General features: G+C 34.1%; 1 protein-coding gene across 1 annotated transcript in view; it reads left to right on the top strand.

The window, feature by feature from the left end:
* Positions 1–4,835: 4,835 nt before the first annotated feature.
* The window catches only part of LOC123037892 (acetylcholine receptor subunit alpha-like), a 159,040-nt gene continuing 145,406 nt past the window's right edge, over positions 4,836–18,469 (top strand). The window contains exon 1 of the mRNA XM_044460719.1: positions 4,836–4,910. The gene's annotated coding sequence lies outside the window, so the exon portion shown is untranslated. The remainder of the gene's footprint in view (positions 4,911–18,469) is intronic.

Below are 18,469 nucleotides of genomic sequence, written 5' to 3'. Positions count from 1 at the left end.
TGACACGGGGGCAACTTCTTGTTATATAAAAACAGGAATATATAAAAATAAGAATGAACTTCCAATTTATAAAAGGGTATCCACAGTGAATGGATATTCAATAATTAAATATTATCATATGATAACTATATTTAATATGCGATACACGTTTTATGAAATAGAGGGACTAGAATCAGATTTATTAATAGGATATAATCTTTTAAAGAAAATTGGAGCTGTAATCGATACAGCTAAAGGAATACTAAAATATAATGGAAAAGAAGAAAAATTGAATTATGATAATGGGAACTTTTTAAATCAACATTCTTTATCTGAAGAAAATACCATTCTTCCGTTAAGAGAATTTATCATAAAAAAATATTTTGATAAAGAGACTCAAGTTAGATCCGATTCTGAAGTGGGCAATCAAAGTGAAAATAGTTTAGGATACAAAAATCCTGAACACGCCGTCGTAGAAATACCCGACAAAATTAAAAGTTTGGGAAATAAAAATCCTGAACACGCCGTCGTAGAAGTATCCGACAAAGATTTAATTAACAATATAAAAATATCATCTTCAAATCAATTAAATGATTTGGAGAATGAGATTCAAAACATTATCAACAAAGAACACTCGAAAATAAATATGCAGATTCCATTTAGAACTGATATTCGAGGTGAAATAAATACAGAAAATGATAGACCCATATATAGTAAACAATATCCGTATGCTTTGTCAGCATCAAATTTTGTAAATTCGGAAATAAACCGAATGTTAAACGAAGAAATTATAAGGCCAAGTAGGAGTCTTTATAATTCCCATGTATTAGTAGTACCAAAAAAGGGCTTCAACGAAGATGGAACTCCAAAACTCCCTCTCGTAATTGACTTTAAAAAATTAAACGAAAATACAATACCTGACAAATACCCAATGCAGGATCCTTCAGTAATTTTGTCAAACCTTGGAAAGGCAAAATACTTTTCAACAATTGATTTAGAATCTGGATTTCATCAGATTCTCATGAAAGAAACAGACATTAAAAAAACCTCTTTTTCAATAAATAATGGTAAATACGAATTCCTTCGATTGCCATTCGGGTTAACTAACGCTCCCAGAATTTTCCAAAGAGCAATGGATGATATATTAAGAGATGAAGTTGGTAAAATTTGTCATGTCTATATGGATGACATTATTATTTTTTCAAATACTGTTGAACAACATTACAGAGATTTAATTGTCATAATTAAAATTTTGCTGAACGCAAACATGAAAATTTCTATTGAAAAATCAAAGTTCTTTAAATTAGACACAAATTTTCTTGGTTACGTTGTATCTCACAATGTGATCAAAACCGATCCCGAAAAAATTTCTACAATTTTAAAATACCCAATTCCAAAAAATATTCGAGAGCTTAGAAGCTTCCTAGGCCTAACAGGATATTACAGAAAATTCGTGCAAAATTACTCCAAAATTGCAAAACCAATAACCAAATATTTGGAAGGCGAAACTGGCAAAGTATCTAAAAAAGCTTCACGTAGAACTTTCATACAGTTGGATGATTCAGCTGTAAGAGCTTTTAACGAGCTCAAAGATAATTTAATCGCACAAATAGAATTAGTACAACCCGATTATAATAAAAAATTTACTTTAACCACTGACGGATCTGATTTAGCAATTGGAGCTGTTCTCTCTCAAGAAGGAAAACCAATTACTTTTATTTCTAAAACTGTATCCAACTGAACAATTATATGCTACTAATAAAAGGAACTTAGCCATAGTTTGGGCATTTAAAAATTTACGGAATTATTTATATGGAGTTAATAACATTGAGATCTATACAGATCATCAACCTTTATCATTTTCCATTTCTCAAAAAAACCCAAATATTGAAATGAAGAGATGGTATTCTTTTATTGAAAGTTATTCACCAAAAATTATTTATAAGCCAGGAGTAACAAATGTTGTCGCGGATGCCTTCTCAAGAATCCAAATAAATAACTTGACAGAAAGTAATGAATCGGTCTCAGATCAAAACACTCAGCATTCAGCAGAGAGTAGTTTTGAGAATGTTATACAAGAAACCCGAAAGCCATTAAACCAGTTTAAGCAACAATTGCCAATAGCAACGGGGAGGTATACAATACATGAGTCGATAAACTCAAGGCATATAATAGAATATGATACTCCAGAAAATTTGGTATCAATTCTAAGGGAATATATTCCACCAAATATAACTATAGGAATTCATCGTACTTTAGAAGATTTATATAGAATACAAAAACCACTTAAAGATAATTTTATTAATACATTTTTATATACGAAAATATTTTTCCAAGATGTCGAAAATGGGGAAGACCAGGCTCTTATTATCACGGAAACTCATTGTAGAGCTCATAGAGGGCTTGATGAAAATTATAAGCAAATATGTAGATTATATTATTGGCCGAATTTATACAAGAAACTTAAAGAATATATTAAAAATTGTCAAATCTGTAATCAGAATAAATACGATAGACACCCAGTGCAAATACCTATCGGAGAGGCACCTATTCCAGAAAGAGAGGGAGAAAATTTACATATTGATATATATTATGCTCAGAATTAAATATTCATTACTTGTATAGATTCCTATTCAAAATATTTGATAGTTAAAGAAATCAAAAATAAATTAAATATAGAAAATAAAGTTTCGGAAATTTTACAACAATTTCCATTAGCCAAAACTATAATGTTAGATAACGAGCCAAGTTTTTCATCTTCCCAATTTAAATCTTTTGCACAAAGAAATGGGTTATCATTATATTTCGCTGACCCACGGCATAGTACCTCCAATGGACAAATTGAAAGGGCACACTCGACACTGACAGAAATTGCCCGTTGCATTAAAGACGAGCCTAATTTAGTCGATTATTCAGAAATTATTATTAGAGCAGCACAAAAATATAATTTAACCATACACTCAATTACTAATCAACGACCATATGACATATTATTTAATAAAATTAAGCATGATACAACTCCCCAACTGCTTAAACAAGCTCAGGAAAAAATGTTAGATTTTCACAATAAAAATAAACGAGGGAAAAACTATCACGTAGGTTAGGTAATTTTTGAAAAAAAACACGGGGAAAGAAACAAACTTAATACAAGATACAAAAAACAAGTAGTAAAGGAGAATCATCCTAATAAGGTTATTATTAAATGTTTAAATTCAAATTCCAGATAATGATATCATTTACTTTCTTATTATTGATAGTGGCTACATCCAAAGCCGAAATTATGGATTATACAAACCATGATTTCTTCCTTTACAAGGATACCAAAAATGCTCTTATTTATGAATCATACGCAGATTTATTTCATATTACTAATATAAGTTTTTATAAAGAAATAATTAATCTTGAATCAGAATTTATAAATACTGACCAGAATTTACATTGGGAAATAGCACAGGATTTAAAAATAATTAAAATACTTATCGCACAAATTATACCCAATAGATCAAAGCGAGGAATTAATTAATTAGGAACTATTTGGAAATGGTTAGCTGGTTCTCCAGATCATGGTGATTTCATAGCTGTTCAGAATAAAATCAATGATTTAATACAAAATAATAACGATCAATTCGTTATTAACTCTAAAATATTTAAAGAAATAAAAACGTTATCTGATGATTTCAAATCTGCATTTAAAAGTCAAGAAAATCCACTTAGAAAATATCGTTTACGTTTGCTTACTTACGATCTTACAAATTTAATGGATACAATTACACTTGCAAAAATTGATGTTTTTAACACCAAAATTTTAAACAATGAGGACCTACAAGAAATTTATAAACATGAACAAAAGCCTGTAATTATAACTGACCTATTGTATATATCTGAATTTAAAATTGCTTTGCACCACGAACTTTATTATATACATAAACATATTATATACATAAAATATCCGATTATTACCGATCGTTGCGAAGTATACAATTCAAGATCAATTTCACATAAAGATGGAAAATTATTAATCGACAATCTCGTCGCAAAATGTAAAAACAAGTATTATGTAATGTCTAATTTTAAGAAAGAATTGTTTAATAATTACTGCACAATAAATCCAGAAGGATCGTGTTTTACAAATTTATTAAATGGAGAAAAAACAAAATGTAAAAAAATCAGAGACAAAAATAAAAATGTAGATGTAATCCAAGAAGGAGCCATTTTTGTAAACGGAAAAAATGTAATCAATGACACCCATTTAGAAGGGTCGTATTTAGTAACTTTTAATGGCACTTCTATAATTAATAATGTAACCTACACTAATGTAGAAAATAAGATATTGGAATAGCTTAATTCTGATGAACTCTCAAAATGCAGTCACACTGGAAAGATTCAAGTTTTTACGCTAGCGAACCCGTTTTTCGTTCTGAGTACTAGGCTTGAATAGAGATACATGACACTTGGACAAAAATACTAAATAACAATAAGAAGGTTGTCTTTTCTCAATCATTGTCAACTTTGTGAAAGAGATTTTGAGATTCTAAAGAGAGTCAGAAAATTGGCGATCCAATTCTTAATTAGATTGCGAAATTCAATTAGGGCTTTAAGCCTAGTACTCAGATCGAAAAACGGTTCATTAACGTAAAAACTTTAATCTTTCCAGTGCACATTGGGCCAGCAAGCCGATTTTTCGACGAAAATTCAAATTTTTCATAGAAAGTAAACATATTTAAATAATAAAATTTGAATAGTATATACTTTGACTAAAATGAATCAAGAGATTTTAATTGTTTTGATGCATCCCTGAAATTTTGGCAGCCCTTCAAAGTCAGCTGTTTGATTGCATACGTGCGAAACTAAAAAGCGCGGGAAAGATTTTATTGCCAAAATTGTTGTGGTTTTAGGAATTTTCTCTAAAATTATGGAAAAGAAAGACAAAGGTATGTAGAATATTTGTATTAAAAATACTTTGTTCATGTTTGATAATGTGTTCTTTGTGTGCGTTTATTGGTGTTGTCCAAAAGTAGAAAAAAAAGCTTAGGCTAACCTGCTAGCCCGTCTGTTGTGGATTATAACAAATTTTGTGCCAAGTGCAAGTGCATTAAAGTGCAAAGTGTATATAAATTAATTTTATTAGGCTCTTTTGCTCTATTTTGCACCGATATGTATAAATCCCACATATTGTAGCTGTGGTTGAGTTCGCCTATGAGCAACTGCTTGATATCTATGTATATACAAAACAATCGTAGCGCATCTGCCGTTTTGAGTTGGATTTATGATGAACTGAAAGAATTCGACTTAAGCACGGAGAAAAAGGATGAAATCAACATCAAAGTGAGAAGCTTTTACCTTTACATACACATGAACTTGGCAATATGCTACAGAAGTATGACCAGATTTAAGACAAAGCATACCGAATGGCTTCTGTCCAATATGGCTATAACAGAAAGTTCATTCTTGTCTTCAAATCCAAAGCCGTCAACATCAAGACCAGTTGGACGCCCATCCATTGAATATGTTTACGCCGGTCCCCGTCAGAAGAGAAAATCGGCATCCGATTTAGCTGCTAATCAGGGTCACAACACATCTCTTCTTTCGGCCGAAAAAAACGAACAATAAACAGTCCTTGTGTTAAAAAATACATTTCTTACTCCTAGTGACCCCAATAAGGCTAGAAACAATTTTTTACTCAGAAAATGATAACACTCCTCAGTCGATCAGATTTTGTTGACCAGTCAAGCTTGAGTTTGTTAAAGAGACAAAAACCATATTCTTGATGAGAACAAAAATTTGGATAGTCAAATAAAAGATTTGTCTTCATATGTCTGCTCCGATGCAAATGAAAAATCAATTTCAGTCGATTAGATTTTGTAGACCAGTCAAGCTTGAGTTTGTTAAAGAGACAAAAAACAATATTCTTGATGAGAAAACAAATTTGGATAGTCAAATAAAAGATTTGTCTACATATGTCTGCTCCGTTGTAAATGGAAAATCAATTACAGTTAAATATGATCTTAAAACGACACTTTTGGACGGAAAGGTTTTAAACATTTTGACTGAAACCAAATCTTGCCCATTGTGTCCGATATGTGGAGCGAGTCCAAAAGTCTTCATGGAAAATGCTTAAATAGACTCACCAAAATTTAAGCCAAGACATGAAGCATTAAAATATGCCATAAGTCCCCTACATGGTTGGATTCGATATTTTGAATTTGTCTATTGTATATAGACAGAAACTTAAAAAATTGCAAATGAAGAAGAAAATGGAAAAAAAGAAATGGCGAAATAAAAAAGACGATTCAGAAGCAGATGTGGAATGCTATGGCTTTACATGTGGAAGTTATATAGCACATTACTTAGGGCCACTTACCCGATGTATAAACAACTTTGAGCCCAGCCCAATTTCCAAATAATTCAGAATTGACTCCGAGATAAACCCGTAGTCAGCTATTTCATTCAACTACGCCTTCGACTAATTCCCACCCATATCATTTCACACTCCGCATTGAACGGATTCTGTAAACATCCTCAGCCGATATTCTAAACATCGGAGACCCAAAGCGACCCTCGAAGCTCGATAATGTAAACACCGATTTCCGGCAGAATCTCGATTTCAGATTTAATTGCCAAATTTCATCATCCTATTTTACCGACTCACTTGAGTCAATCTCTTAATCAATTTTTGAAGATAAAATCTCTTAAGCCGAGGTTTGATTATTAATCATTCAGCCCAAGTGCGGCAGTCCGTTTTTGAGATCCGAAAGAATAAGAACAATAGAAGTGAATAAAGTATAAGATCGGAGCAGTGAACTATTCTAAGTGCAACCTATGAAATGTTAGTGATAAGTGAAGTTAATTAAATAAAAATCAATTTTTTTAACCAAATCACTAAGGAGAAAGTTAATTTGGATAAGCCTAAGCAGAATGGCAATATAAATACCAACGACGGCAATACAGCATGGAGGGCGTTTGCACAACCTAAGCTACTAGCTGAAATCTTAGGTCTTGATGAATTTCTCATTGCATATTTTAACAATATTTTAATTGCTATTTCTTGCCACCTACCAATTAATCCAACAAAATTTTAAAAATATTGTCAGAACACCATAACACTATATATGTCCTTGTATCCATGGTTTCCAATGTCGGCAACAGTCCATAAAGTGTTAATGCACCGCTACCAAATAATAGAAGCATCAATCCTTCCATTAGGTGTTCTCGGCTAAAACGCCTCAGAGGCTCGCAACATATACTATAAGAGTAAAAGGAGGTTACAAGCTCGAAAGCGTACACGGCAAAACAACATGACAGACGTTTTCCTCAGAGCAATGGATTCCTTACATCCTCTTATGTCGAGCATCTATCTAACAAAAAGATTGGGTCAGCAAAATAAACTACCCCTACCAGCAGACTTAATCGAACTTTTGGAGTCACCAAACTTGCTATATTCTTGTAACATGAACAATAATAACAATGTTCCCGATTTCGATGCTAGCAATAGTGATAGTGATTCAGATTCTGACTCTGAAAATCCGTTTTCAATAGAAATTGATGTAGAAGACGACTGTTAGGAACATTTTTAAATGTAAAATACTTATTTATAGTCCTTTTGAATGCATTGTTATTTTTTACTTATTAATATTAAAAAAAAACTAATTAAAAACATTTGTTGAACTTAACGAGTGCTAGCATTATTTATTACAGTACAAGTATCAAGCTTGCCTCGGTCGTACTGTAAATCAGCTGAGTTTGTTGACAAGCAGTTAAAATTTAAAAATCTTATTTGCGGGAAAAAGCCTTTAAAAGATAATATCGATGAGTAATATGAGTACCGAGGTGAAAAAAAGCTTGACCAAAAGTAAACGCCAGCTGTTCGCCTCTCGCTCTCTCTCATGACTGGCGGACAGTTTTCGTCAATCTGAGTATTAGGCTTTATTCTGTAAAATTTAGCTCGCCGCGGAATTGGGCTCTCCGGATGTTTATGTATACTTTAAAGCCTAGTACTCAGATCGAAAAACTAAGAATATATGCTGCAACTTTTGCTTTTCATAGGTCCTTCTTTCTGGTTCAGGACAGCTTTGAGACGACTTCCATTGGAAGAAACTAACTTTGTAGTGGTTTCCACTGAAATTTTTTGCCATTCTTGTTCTTCCATTAGAACACTTTTCAAGTAGTTTTTGTTCGAAGTCTTCCTCTTCCTTATAGCGATGTCAAAAATTTTCGATCACATTTAAATCTGGAGACTGTGCTGGCGTTATGACGACATGAGGCCAGTTCCAGACAATCCAAGTCTTCACAATTGCTGCTGAATGTTTAGGATCGTTATCCTGGTAATACCGAAATCGATCGAGAATGCCCAGTTCTTCAGCAGTTTGCAGCAGGTTATCCATTAAAATGTTAAATGTTCCTTCAATTTTAATACAGTCCACTCCTCGACGTTCTACTGTACCAATACAAGCCCTTACTCATACACACATATATCCATAATTGCATGCATACCCATACCCTGCAGTTCCGTTCATCACCTTTTAATCGATGAATCATCACCAAAAATGCATCACTGCTGATAATTAACTGATGAAATTTGAAACAAAATAGTGATGAATTTAACAATGGCATGTTCTTGGAGTTAATCAGTGGAAAATTCACCAAATTTAATCATTAATTCATCACTTTTTAATCAGTAACTTATCACTCGTTAATCATTAATTCATCACTCTTTAATCAGTAATTCATCACTCTTTAATCAGTAATTCATCACTCTTTAATCAGAAATTCATCATTCATTAACAACTAATTCATCGCATTTTCATCAGTAAATGCTGTTCGAAAAACGAGTTCCCTAGCGTTAAAACTTTAATCATTCCAGTGTGACTGCATTTTTGACAGTTCATCAGTTAAGCGTGCTACGGTCTATTGTCAATTAGCTTGGTTTGTTGACAAGCAGTTAAAGTTCAAAAATCGTATTTGCGGGAAAGAGTCTTTAAAATATATTGTCAAGTGTTGGCTCAAGTTATGAAATTAAAATTAAATTGTTAAAATTGAAGCATGGTGTAAGTTAGTTTAGGACGAAGGCGGGAGAACAATAAAGTTATCTCTCGCTCTCGGCGAAGTCGTCCCTTCTTCGCCAACCTTCGTTAAGGGGGTATATACTAGACTTCTGCATGAATGCACTCATTTGTAGCATAACAGATCTGTTCAGTAGTATGGTGATCTTAAAAATACTGCACTCATTCTTTACTGTACAGTATACTCTATAGGCCAGAGGAAGATAGCACAACATTTTCAGTGTACTCACTTCGAGTGAGTACAGTATATGGTTGTAGTCTTCGTGAGTGAGTACAGCATTTGTCCTTTTTTAACACGCTGTACAACTTCTGTGTTGACTTTGTACAACTGTGCAGATGAGTGCAGTCAAAAATTGCCACCACTGAAGACATGGTATTCATATTATAGATTCTTTAATAACATAAAATAATTGTTATAATTAGTTTTAATTAAAATATTAATAATTTCTAAATTCTTTATTTTATAATAAATACATTTGAAAAGACATGGTAAATAAAATAATGTTCCTTCATTCCAATATTAATAACTTAAATATAGATTCTTTAATAACGTAAAATAATTGTTATAATTAGTTTTAATTAAAATATTAATAATTTCTAAATTCTTTATTTTATAATAAATACATTTGAAACGAAAATTCAAATCAAAATTTTAATCGTATTCTTTCTATGACATACATACACACGAGATATATATATGTGTGTATGTACCAGTCATGAAATATCACTCACTGTACAGTAAGTATACTGCACACCAAAACACTGTACAGTGAGTTGACTACTGCACACCAATTTTGCTGTAGTCATCAACAGCTGTACAACTATGGAATGAGTGAAAGAACACTGTCAATCTAAACAGACAATACTGTAAATCAGCTGAGTTTGTTGACAAGCAGTTAAAATTTAAAAATCTTATTTGCGGGAAAAAGCCTTTAAAAGATAATATCGATGAGTAATATGAGTACCGAGGTGAAAAAAAGCTTGACCAAAAGTAAACGCCAGCTGTTCGCCTCTCGCTCTCTCTCATGACTGGCGGACAGTTTTCGTCAATCTGAGTATTAGGCTTTATTCTGTAAAATTTAGCTCGCCGCGGAATTGGGCTCTCCGGATGTTTATGTATACTTTAAAGCCTAGTACTCAGATCGAAAAACTAAGAATATATGCTGCAACTTTTGCTTTTCATAGGTCCTTCTTTCTGGTTCAGGACAGCTTTGAGACGACTTCCATTGGAAGAAACTAACTTTGTAGTGGTTTCCACTGAAATTTTTTGCCATTCTTGTTCTTCCATTAGAACACTTTTCAAGTAGTTTTTGTTCGAAGTCTTCCTCTTCCTTATAGCGATGTCAAAATTTTCGATCACATTTAAATCTGGAGACTGTGCTGGCGTTATGACGACATGAGGCCAGTTCCAGACAATCCAAGTCTTCACCATTGCTGCTGAATGTTTAGGATCGTTATCCTGGTAATACCGAAATCGATCGAGAATGCCCAGTTCTTCAACAGTTTGCAGCAGGTTATCCATTAAAATGTTAAATGTTCCTTCAATTTTAATACAGTCCACTCCTCGACGTTCTACTGTACCAATACAAGCCCTTACTCATACACACATATATCCATAATTGCATGCATACCCATACCCTGCAGTTCCGTTCATCACCTTTTAATCGATGAATCATCACCAAAAATGCATCACTGCTGATAATTAACTGATGAAATTTGAAACAAAATAGTGATGAATTTAACAATGGCATGTTCTTGGAGTTAATCAGTGGAAAATTCACCAAATTTAATCATTAATTCATCACTTTTTTAATCAGTAACTTATCACTCGTTAATCAGTAATTCATCACTCTTTAATCAGTAATTCATCACTCTTTAATCAGTAATTCATCACTCTTTAATCAGAAATTCATCATTCATTAACAACTAATTCATCGCATTTTCATCAGTAAATGCTGTTCGAAAAACGAGTTCCCTAGCGTTAAAACTTTAATCATTCCAGTGTGACTGCATTTTTGAGAGTTCATCAGTTAAGCGTGCTACGGTCTATTGTCAATTAGCTTGGTTTGTTGACAAGCAGTTAAAGTTCAAAAATCGTATTTGCGGGAAAGAGTCTTTAAAATATATTGTCAAGTGTTGGCTCAAGTTATGAAATTAAAATTAAATTGTTAAAATTGAAGCATGGTGTAAGTTAGTTTAGGACGAAGGCGGGAGAACAATAAAGTTATCTCTCGCTCTCGGCGAAGTCGTCCCTTCTTCGCCAACCTTCGTTAAGGGGGTATATACTAGACTTCTGCATGAATGCACTCATTTGTAGCATAACAGATCTGTTCAGTAGTATGGTGATCTTAAAAATACTGCACTCATTCTTTACTGTACAGTATACTCTATAGGCCAGAGGAAGATAGCACAACATTTTCAGTGTACTCACTTCGAGTGAGTACAGTATATGGTTGTAGTCTTCGTGAGTGAGTACAGCATTTGTCCTTTTTTTAACACGCTGTACAACTTCTGTGTTGACTTTGTACAACTGTGCAGATGAGTGCAGTCAAAAATTGCCACCACTGAAGACATGGTATTCATATTATAGATTCTTTAATAACATAAAATAATTGTTATAATTAGTTTTAATTAAAATATTAATAATTTCTAAATTCTTTATTTTATAATAAATACATTTGAAAAGACATGGTAAATAAAATAATGTTCCTTCATTCCAATATTAATAACTTAAATATAGATTCTTTAATAACGTAAAATAATTGTTATAATTAGTTTTAATTAAAATATTAATAATTTCTAAATTCTTTATTTTATAATAAATACATTTGAAACGAAAATTCAAATCAAATTTTTAATCGTATTCTTTCTATGACATACATACACACGAGATATATATGTGTGTATGTACCAGTCATGAAATATCACTCACTGTACAGTAAGTATACTGCACACCAAAACACTGTACAGTGAGTTGACTACTGCACACCAATTTTGCTGTAGTCATCAACAGCTGTACAACTATGGAATGAGTGAGAACACTGTCAATCTAAACAGACAATACTACCCTACTCACTCACACCCAAATATACTGTGCAGAAAAAAAAGTGTGCCCACTTCTAGACTAAGTGATTCATTTGTCGTTTTGGATGCATTCATGCAGAAGTCTAGTATATACCTTTTTTTGTCGAAAAAAATAGGAAAGTTTGGATTTTTTTATGTATGTAACTATTGTTTTTATTAAATGAATGATTATATTTTCTGAAAGTTTAGATTGTTGACAATGTTTATGCAAACATTTTTGAAAAAATATTTAATAGTTTTTAAGGTGTGGCTGTTTCCCTTAAACGCCTTTTTTTTAAGAGCCTTGCGGTGATAATTCCCCAAGACAAATGGGTCAACTGATACCGAAAAAATAAAAATATTTCATTAGTTTAAAGTAGTATCCTGTACTTGAACGAACGTTTTTAAAATTTTTTTTTTTGTGGATACGGGAAGGTTTAATGCAAAAAATGACGTTTTTGGACGCTAAAATTCTCACAAAACTATCTATTTCGGCGAAATACAAATTTTTACATGAAAAAACGATCGTTCAAGTACTAATAAAATTCATTACGGACATTTAAAAAAAATTTGAAGAAAATCGGTTCAGTAGTTTTTCGTCAATCCATATCACCGCAAAGTCATTAAAAAAAAAACCATTTCGAGATATTCGCGTTTAAAGTTTCAAGTTTGGGTTTGGGCGGGGACGAGGCGCGCGGCTAGGCGCTGTAACTTTTTTTCTACTGCTCAAATCTCTATGAAAATTTTGGGAAATATACTCAAGAAGTTGTTCTTTAAGATAAAGGAAAAAAAAAATTTTCGATTTTTTGAAAATGAAAAAGGTATATACCCCTTTAAGCTAGGCTCTAAGTAATTTGTCTAAATATAGAATGTGATTCGTTGAAATTGAATTGAGCCGTTTGTCTTTTTGGAAAATAATAATTTTAGCCATTTTTTCGGTATTTTTAATTTGAAAACTATCTAATTTTTATTAGTCCTGGTGGACTATAAAATTATTAATATGATTTAAGGGCAACTTAGTGACAGTGACACAAATAAAAAATAAGGTGCAAGTGCAAGTTAGAGCAAACAAATTGCAAAGTGCTCTTTATTGTTGCCTGGGGCGTGTCGGTATTAGTATCAATAAAAATACACAGAAGCTCCTGCTCAAATTATCGTGCCGGGAAATACCCTGTTCGCCACGCCAGAAGTACTGCTGCCAGAGGGATGCCCTGCGATTGCTCGATGTGCAAGAGAAAAGTGGCATCTGGATTAAAAGAACCTAACGCAGAACCTGAGGTATTTGTGAAAAAAAATTTAAAGCTTGAGTTTATAAGCAAAATAATTGATTTGTTTTGTGTAGAGTTTTGTAAAAACTGCTCATTTGGGTGAACATGTTCACTTGTTCTTTTTTTTTTAATAAGTCAACTCACACAGTTTGCTCACTTGTTCACTTGCTCACTTGCTCACTTGTTCACTTGTTCACATGTTCTGTCCTTAACTTTTTCACTGCTTAATTAATTCTAAGATTACAATTGAGCCCTGCACTTTGCCTGCTGGTCTCCCAAATCCTCAAAATGGCTCCAAATTTCGCTATATTTTCTAGCGGACATCTGATTGAGTATTTGAAACAAAATAAATGGAAGAATGAGAATGAGAAAACAGCTGATTGACTGTATGACCGTATGCAAAATTCATAAAAAACAAGAAAGGAAATCTAACTTCGGACGGAGCCGACGGACATGGCTAGATCGACTCTCCTGGTGATGCTGATCAAGAATATATATACTTTATAGGGTCGGAAATGTCTCCTTCACTGCGTTGCAAACTTTTGACTGAAATTATAATACCCTCTGCAAGGGTATAAAAATACTTATTGAACCAAAAACACAAGAGTGCAACTAAACAAGTGAACAAAAAAAGAGAGCAAAACTGAGCAAGTGAACAAAAAGGAGCAAGTAAGCAAAACTGAACAAGTGAACAAAAAGGAGCAAGTAAAAGAGCAAAACTGAGCAAGTGAACAAAAAGGAGCAAGTGAGCAAAAATTAACAAGTGAACAAAAAAGAAGAAGTTCGAACCTACCAAGCAAGGAGCGCTCTTAATTGTGGGTCTGAAAAGAGCCTCGTTTCAGAGTGTTTTCTGAGTCGGCACATAAAAAAGATCGTTTTCGGAGCAAATTTGGTCCTCTCTAAGCATAGGCTCGTAAAAAAAGCTTATGTCTGAGCATATTCTGAACGATGGTAAGTAAAATCAAAGTAAAAATCGCGATTAAAATAATGGAATGCAGATACCTGCGATAAGCAAGAGGATTTAAAATGCACAAATTTACGCAGGGATTTGATCTCATGCTCTTCGGAGTCTTCAGAAAGGTTACTTTCATCACTTAAATATCCATCGTTTTCAATATGGTTTTGCTCCAAATAAGCCCTGAATCCAATATTGGCTCCAGTGGCAGAGACTTACAGCAATATATGTAGATTCCAGGTCTTCAGGGCATTTAATATTTTTTATATTCGTTTAGGCTTGATCTTTGTACACTCATAATTTAAAATTTATCAAATTTAAATTTATATTTACACATTTTTTTTGTACTCACTGAACGCGTCCGACTTGCACTTGCGTATTGCACAAACTAAGTAAATTTGTGCATTTTAAATCATCTTGCTTATCGCAGGAATCTACATTCCATTATTTTAATCGCGATTTTTACTTTGATTTTACTTACCATCGTTCAGAATATGATCAGACATAAGAGCTTTTTATGAGCCTATGCTTAGAGAGCACCAAATGTGCTCCGAAAACGCTCTTATTCATGTGCCGTCTCAGAAAACACTCTGAAACGAGGATCTTTTCAGACACACAATTAAGAGTGCTCCTTACTTTGCTTGCTGGGTAGTAGAGATAGTTGTGCATGCATTTATTTATAATAAATAAAGAAAAATTATATACACATACACATTATATAACCTATTTGAACCGCCGTTGGGTGCAACATTTAATTGTGTTATATTATTGCAATCACTGTCGCCCCAGTTTTTTTCATTTCATTGAAACTCGAAAATTAATAGTTGGTAAAATCATCCCAGCCGCTTTACATAACTAGTACATAAGCCCTCATATACAAGCAGCTGCCGCGATGTACTTTTTTCGTTTTCGCTTTCGCTTGTTCGCCGTTAGTAACGTTGCAATTGTTGTTGGATTTTTGGTTTGGCGCGCTGACGATCAAAGTGACGCGCTACCCTGCATTCGGACGGGAATACTGATTTTTGCCGTCATTTCCTTAATTTTGATATTTCGTGACTCGATAATCAATTTAATATTTTTTTTTTGTCGTTTTCGTTGTGGATAATTATTAAAATTCAGGGGCAAATATTCGGAGTTTAAGAATTTCATTAGCCTTTTCGAAACTCTCGTTCATCAAAACGACAGCATTCCCGTTATTGAAAAATTCAATCACTTAATTTCTTGTCTTTCTGGTGAAGCTTTGGGAACTATAAAGGCCTACCAAGACACCAAGAGCAATTATGAAAACGCTATGGTCAGCCTGAAAAAAGTGTATCATAACGAATGTTTAATTTTAATGAATAATATTTATCCAGATATACGGGGTTGCAGCCAAAAGCAACATCAATAAAATCAGAATTGCCCAAACAAAAATTTTAAGAAAAATATGCGATGCTCCCTGGTACATGAGGAACAGGGACATTGAACGGGACCTACGGGTTCCCAAGGTAGGCGATGCCCTTCAAACAAATGCAGCCAGCTATGTTCGACGACTAACAAGTCACCCGAATGGGCTTGCCAGGCATCTCAGGATACAACCCAGAAAGAGAAGACTTAAAAGGTACTACCCAACGGATCTCCCTTCCAGGATTATATAAAAACAAAAATAAATATTTAAATTAAAACAAAACTTGTATGTAACTATAATAAGATATAATGTAACTCTTAAGGACTAAATTTTGTTTCCCCCCAATATATAATTAGATTAAGCTGCCCCATAGGTAGCAGAAAACTAGTTTACACATAACCCATTTAACAAATAAAAAAAAAAAAAAAAAAAAATGAATAATATTTCAACATTGTTTAGTCTTCCGAAAATAACGCAACAGTCAGCGTCGTCTTTAAGAAATATTATCGACACCGTATCATCTATATACGGTTCTTTGTTATCGATAGGAGATGACACCAAGATTTCGAATGCAATGTTGATCTATCTTGTTTTGAACAAAGTATACCCAGTGACCAAACAAAAATAGGAAGAACAGCATTTATCGACAAAACCAAAGTAAGATAAAGTTATGTCGAGCAAGCCACATAATCGTAGTTCATTTTCTTGTTCTTCGTCCAACAGGAAATCCCAGCAAAGTTGTAGCTATTGCAATGCAGGGGACCATATCCTAACGAACTGTGGTCCGTTTGGTCGTCCTTCGGTAATGCAAAGGTTCGACTTTGTAAAATCTGCTTCCTTATGCATCAATTGTATGCAAAAGGGTCACACTGTTTCGAAATGCAAATTTAATAAATGTCGAGTTTGTGGCCGCTCGCATCACGTTTTCCTGCATAGATATACAGTATCCGAAAATAGATTTGCGTTGCCACCATTCCAAGAGATTCTTTATCCCTCTTTAAATCAAGATCCGCCTTCCACGTCACATGTTATGCATGCGACATCATTGGACAGAGTGAGTTTAGCCACGTCGATCGAAAGTGTAAGAACTAAAAACGGTGAATATATTTGGGTCCGAGCACTTCTTGACTCTGGATCCCAAACTAATTTTAAAACAGAGGACCTTGCTCACCGCTTACAGCTCCGTAAAGAGGTGTCGTGAATAAAACTTACTTGGTATTTGCGAGTCCATTTCTCAAGTTAAGAAAAAGGTACACACACTGGGGAAGTCGCGTATAAATGGTAGTGAGTTTTCTTTCGATTTTTGGATCGATATCAGGATGCCATCCTGACCAGTCTGTCAATATCAGTGACTGGAAAATTCCAAAGAACCAACCACTAGCGGACCCCTATTTCTACAAGCCACAAAGAATAGATATGTTAATAGGAGCAGAATTATTTTTCGAACTATTAGCTGTTGTACAAATTAGACAGGTCCTGACTTTCCAACTCTGCAGAAAACCTTCTTCGGCTGGGTTGTATCGGGTAGATATAAGGCATCTCCCCCTACAGAAGTTGTGAAAAGTTTCAGTTGTAGTGAAGAGGTTTTAGTATCTATTGACAGCACACTACAGAAGGTTTGGTCACTGGAAGAAGTGCCACCTCTAAAGAGCAAAAGTTATGTGAAGAACACTACCGAAAGACTACTCATGTTTTGCCATCAGGTCGGTTTGAAGTAAGAGTGCCGTTTAAATCTGATCCAAATGAGTTAGGCAACTCTTTTGAAGTTAAAAAACAGTGGTTTTTGTCGCTTGAAAGAAGGTTGTCTCGGAAGCCTGAGATAAAGAAAATGTACTTAGAATTTATGGAGGTTTACCTTTCCTTAGGTCATATGTCTCCTACAGATAAACTTCCTTCTGCTCCACATTATGTTATCCCACATCAATGTGTTCTGAGACCCCAAAGTACGTCAACCAAGTTACGTGTCGTTTTCGATGCGTCGATAACTCAGAAGTCTCTAAATGATATTTTGATGGTTGTGCCGACAATCCAAGAAGAGTTGTACTCAACGTTACTGCGCTTCCGGATGCATAGGTTCTAAAGTAGCGCTACTCAAGACTAAGACCCAAGGCTTGAGTTATGTGCCGCTCACCTTCTCGCAGATCTCTGCCACTGAATCAAGCCCCTATTAAAGGTACCTATCGAAAGAATTGTTTATTGGTCGGATTCTGAAGTTACGCTTCATTGGATCCGGTCTCATCCACCTTCATTGTTCACATTCGTATCGAATAGAGTTGCATGTTGCAGAGTGGCATGTTCCAACGAAACAGACCCCATCAAATATTGTATCAAGAAGTTGTGACGTCGACAAAATCATACAGTCAATATTGTTTACTGGACCTGCGTTTTTGAAAGACGAAGATGCATTTTTTAAAATGTTCAGTGAGAAGCGCACGCCAAAAGATTAAATTTTGTATTCTTTTCGCTAGGGTTCACCCAAAGTTGCAACGCAATGAAATTTTCTGGTATTTTTTTCGCCAATCTGAGTACCGAGGTGAAAAAAAGACTGTCGAAAAGTGAACGCCAGCTGTTTGTCTCTCGCTCTCTCTCATGACTGGCGGACAGTTTTCGTCGATCTGAGTACTAGGCTTTACAATCGACAATCAGCTGTGCATTACGAAAAGCACTGCGTCTTGACGGTCTGGCAACGCGTCCGACAGCAATACGACAATCGCGTGTATTATTCTTCATCAACCTAAAAGTGGCCTTACAACCTACT

Source organism: Drosophila rhopaloa, unplaced genomic scaffold (genome assembly GCF_018152115.1).
Source record: "Drosophila rhopaloa isolate 14029-0021.01 unplaced genomic scaffold, ASM1815211v1 contig_204, whole genome shotgun sequence".
NCBI classification, from domain to species: domain Eukaryota; kingdom Metazoa; phylum Arthropoda; class Insecta; order Diptera; family Drosophilidae; genus Drosophila; species Drosophila rhopaloa.
Note: the sequence above shows the minus strand (reverse complement) of the source record. Positions and strands in the feature narration are given on the sequence as shown.